At 34.4% G+C, this 5,049-nt stretch overlaps 1 pseudogene; it reads left to right on the forward strand.

Annotated features, from left to right (window-relative positions):
* The first annotated feature begins 1,591 nt into the window (after window positions 1-1,591).
* The window catches only part of LOC102593642 (uncharacterized), a 29,350-nt pseudogene continuing 25,892 nt past the window's right edge, over window positions 1,592-5,049 (forward strand).

Consider the following 5,049-nt stretch of genomic DNA (forward strand, 5'->3'; position numbering starts at 1 on the left):
TTCTATTGCAACATGTAAGTCAAATGTTGCTACATATAATTATTTGGCAGAATGGGTTGGGAGACCCTTATACTTGGCTCTGTTTGTCAGTTGGACCCATATACTCACGACTTTGTCAATTGAACTCTTAAACTCACTAAAACGTAATACTTTAAAACCCTTTCTTATTCTATGTGTGTGAGTGTAGCACAACCGCTTACACATGGAATTCCACGTCATTTTGTAGAATTCCATGTCATTTTTAATGTCACATAAGAAATTAAAAGCTAAAAAAAAAATTAGTTTGCACATTAAAATTTTCAGTATCGTGTTCTTCATATTTGCTCATAATTGAGCACTAAATTCATGTCAAATTGGTCTAATTCTTCCTATTTTACATAAATGTTTTTTACACTAAAAGTTTGCCAACACAAGCCCAAAAATTTTCCATCATAATTTTGAATTAATTTCATAAATTCACAAAACCCATTTGTTATTCTTCAAGCTTCTTCATGAAGTTTTTCAACTTTTCAGTATACATCATTACTCTTCAAGATTTCAAAATTATCTAAACTTTAATCTTTCACAAACAAGATTCGAAAATCCAGATTTTAGAAGTGTGTAAATCGATCAAGATTCATAGAGAAGAATTTTGAATTTTAAAATTAAAGAAACTAAAATGGTTGAGATAAGAGATTTGGTTAGGTGGGGAGTGGGGGGCGGGTGTTAAGAACAAAAAAAGGGGGTGGGTAGGGTGGAGTTGTGGGAGGTTTCAAGGAAGAAGGAGAGGGTGGGGGTGGGGGCTGAAGTAAGAAGAAAGTTGCAGGCGAGGGAGTGGGGAGGGATAGGGGGCTAATGGGTTGATTTTTTCTCTTTTTTAATTTAAATTATTTTTAATGATTTTTAATATAAAAAATATATATTCACTAGCTTTAAGGCGTGTGCAGTCAAGTATTTTTCCATCTCAGCAATATTAGTGCCACATAAGTTCGATCAATGGTCAAATGTGTTTAAAATATTGTATTTTAGTAAGTTTAAGGATTTAGTTGGCAAAGTCGTGAGTATAAGGGTTCAAGTGACAAATGGAACCAAATACAAAGGTCTCCCAGATCATTTCGCCTAATTATTTTGTTGCGACACATAAATCACACGTTGTAACATATGTAAGTTATATGTTGCAACATATGACTATTTTGTTGCGACATGTAAGTCATATCTTTCTACATATAACTATTATGTCGCGACACATAAATCATATGTTGCAACATGTATACGTTACATGTTGCAACATCTGACTATTCTATTGCGATTGATATAAACTTTATGTTGCAACATAAGACTATCATCTGTTCCAATAGTCAACTATTGCAACATGTATAACCATCTGTTGGAAACGCAAATGCAAATTATTGAAAAAATTGCATGTATACCCAGATGATGATGATGAATGATTCAAAGAACTATTAATCTTACCAAACAATAGTGTGAACACAATCACTTGTGCAGTAACAACCAATTGATACAGAACAAAATTTGGTCCACTGATTAGCTAAATCTGATTCAAGAAGAAGATAAGAAGAAGAAGCACAAGGAATAGCAACCAAGACCAACAATGTATGAACAAGAAGAAAAAGATGATGATGAAGAGAACGGGAAGAAAGCAAGCAAGAAAGAAGAAGAAGAAGAAAAAGATGAGGGGAATCCGGTGGGCAGGTGGGGGAAAAAGCTTTTATTTCCCCTTTTGGTTCGCTGGCTTCCCTCCAGTTTCTGTTCCCACCAAATTTGGTTAAATTAGGTTTTAGTCTTTTACCCTTTTACCCCTCATTTAATACAATGGACCAAATTGTCAACTTAAAAACTTGAGGGCAACTTCCATAATCATTAATCCTTAATTACATAATTGTCACATACATTCAATAATTAAGACTTATGTCACCGCCATTTTATTTTGACACCTTAATACCACCCTTAATTCAAAGTCCCCACTATCTGTGCTTTAACTCCCATTTTCAAGTTTTCTGCAACGCTAAAAACCTCTCAAAATTCTCTTTTCAAGAATCTCACCATTTTCCCATTTGCAAAATTCTCTACAAATTCATCTCTCCAAAGCATAAACCCTTATTCAAATGTCTATTTCACTTTATTTGTAGGCAAACATAGAAAAAATCAAGCACATATACATACGGAAATGATCCATGGTTATGGTCATCATGCATCAGCATCATCATCATCACTCTACTGCTCCCTCAACTCACCCAATCAATCCTCTTCCACCTTCTTCAGTTTCTGCTCTTAGATCCCCCAACACATCTACTTCAAATGCCCAGCAATTTCTTTTAATTGGGTCGCCTTCTGTGGAACATGGGTTGTCGTTGGCCCGGGTTAAGCTCTCTGATATTGTACCTTATGATGGAGCTTTGGTTGGGCCTTATTTGTGGGTTGTAGAAGCGCTTTCAGAATCGGTTATGTGGCATAATAATGGGGTGATTGAGCTCGATGGTGAAGGTACGTTGATGTTACGATGTGGGTTGGAATCGGTTAGGTACTTTTTTAAGACGAGGGCGGTTGCTCAGAATGATGGGGGTAGCACTGGTGGTGCTGTCTTAGGCAAGAGTGGTCGTGGGGTTTATATATACAGAGCTGGAAGGTAAGGAGTAGAAGAAAAATGTGTTATTTTTCCCCCTTTTTTTATCTATAGAATTTAACTACAATGCATAGTCAATTCCAAACCGAAAAAAAAGAGGGTTGCAGCAGGTTGAGAGTTGCTTAAAAATAATTCAAAAGTTTATTTGATTACGGCATTTATGTATGTGCATATGAATAGAAAGGAAAGAAGGTTACTTTGGGTTTGAGGCCTAATTGATGGAGTGGTGATTGATCGGTGAATGAATGTAATTGATTATTGGTCATCAGTACTCCACACTCCTCAGTATGTTACCTCGATGCATAATGTTTGTTTATGCTCTAGACTGGAAGAAACTTGATCATGCTAGTGTTTTGTTCTGAGAAGGTCCATTCTGACACTTTTTTACACCTTTTTGTAATAAAGATGAGAAAGCCTGATTCTTATAGAGATGTAGGAACAGAAAAAGAGTCTTATACAATAAGAGTCATAATATGCAAATGATTAATGGAGTGAGGGAACTTATTTCCATGTCTCGCATTGCTTTCGACAGGGTTGGCTTTCAGAGGTCAGAAAGAGGGATTTGTTTGATGCAAATGGCTTAGGAATAGTAAAAATTTTAAAGTCTATTTGCTAAAAAGTTCATTTTTTTCTTAGTGTACAACAGTTGAACTTGCATTGTGCTTGTTAATAACTATGTTGCTCAGACTCTTCAAAAATGTCAACGGTTGTGTCTCGGATTCTCCAAAAGTAGTGTATTTCTGGAGAATTACACAGGTGCGGCATCGAAAGTGATGGGGGTCTTTCTTTTTTGTTTTTGTATAGATGGCTCCTTTTGGATGCAATACCAAGCACCATCTTAATGCTTAGTTTTTTATCAATAAATTACTTAACAGTTCAAAAAAACACCTCTATTTGAATTTGAATACATACTTGTTAAGCCTTTCTAGTTTCCTTTTAGTAGTCTCGAACATCTCAAATTGAAGGGTTACACTCTCTTCCACATGGGATTAATGATTTGATAATCAACTTTTATACAGTAGGCCTTTGGAAGACATGGACTCTTCTCCCCCATGCATGACTAAAGATTTCCGCTGCATGGGAAGGGCAGTTCGTGCTGCTTTATGTGCAATTGCAAGGCGTCTTTGATTGCGAAGCGAGTAAGAACTTGTGTCATGGCTTGATCATATCATTCAGACCCTCTTTATGTCTTAAATGCATTCTGACCAAACACATAGTGCTCTGTAGACTAGTGTCTTCGATCACTTGCTTGATGATAATATGTTACATGTTAATAAGGCCTCTTCATCTGTTGTTGTTGCAACCTTCTCCAATACCACCTCTCAAAATGGGAAAGGAGCTATTGGAGGAGGGAAGCTAGTTACAAATGGCGAAGTAGAGAAGGGGTTGTTGACACTAGTTTCATCTGATGCTCCTGGTCTTTAGGTATTCCTGTTGATTTCTTTCAGATTTTTCATTTGAGTTTCAGATTGTGCATAGTTTCTAAATAATATGTTAACTTCTCTGTCTCTACCTTAAAAGCATGAACTCCCAAACTTGAATGTTAAATTACTATAATACCCCCAACTTAAACACCCAATTTATTATATTCTATATTTTATATTATATTTATTTACTCTATATTATATTAAAAGCTGACACCTTTTCACATTGATGGGTAGTGACTTTTTCAAAGGGTTGTGACTTTTTTATTGAGATGTGACTTTTTTGACGAGTTATGACATTTCCAAAAAGTTGTGATTTTTGTTGAGAGTTGTGACTTATCTGATACGTCACGATAAGCACCTCTTCATACTATCCTTTGTTGTCTATAAATAGAGGGGTTTTCTCACACTTTTAAACTACAACTTTTGTTAGTTTTCTATTCTTCTTCTTAAAACAACGAAGATTGTGAGAGTTGTTTAATTATGCAATTACAATATTTTTTGTGGGTAAATTAGATAGATCAACAAAAATTGATGCAACAAGGAGAATGGAATAACTCAACTTCAAAAGAGAAGACTATCTAGATAATTAATATGTACTTATTTTCATAGTCATTTATTTACTGTTGCAACAACTTCTACTTGACAAGAAGTTCAATGATTTTCTATTGCACAAACTACAATTTGTTGTTCAAGTTGTGAAAAGTTTCAAACTGTTGGAGAAAAAGATTTGATCAAAAACTTATTGGAAGCGTCCAAACTAGATTTAATAAGTACTCCTTTGATTCCAATTTATTTGTTGTACTTTTATTTTTATTCAGTTTAATATATAATGTTCTTTTTTCTTGGGGGTAGGGGCGCATCTTTAATACAACAAAGTTAGAAGACATTTTTATATATTCTACATATCCTTAAATTAAAAGTCTTCTTTATTTTTTTAAAATTTCATATCAAATAAAAATTAGATAAATATATATATATATATATATATATATATATTTA

The sequence above is a fragment of the Solanum tuberosum genome, unplaced genomic scaffold (assembly GCF_000226075.1).
Source record: "Solanum tuberosum cultivar DM 1-3 516 R44 unplaced genomic scaffold, SolTub_3.0 scf00046, whole genome shotgun sequence".
In the NCBI taxonomy this organism is placed as follows: domain Eukaryota; kingdom Viridiplantae; phylum Streptophyta; class Magnoliopsida; order Solanales; family Solanaceae; genus Solanum; species Solanum tuberosum.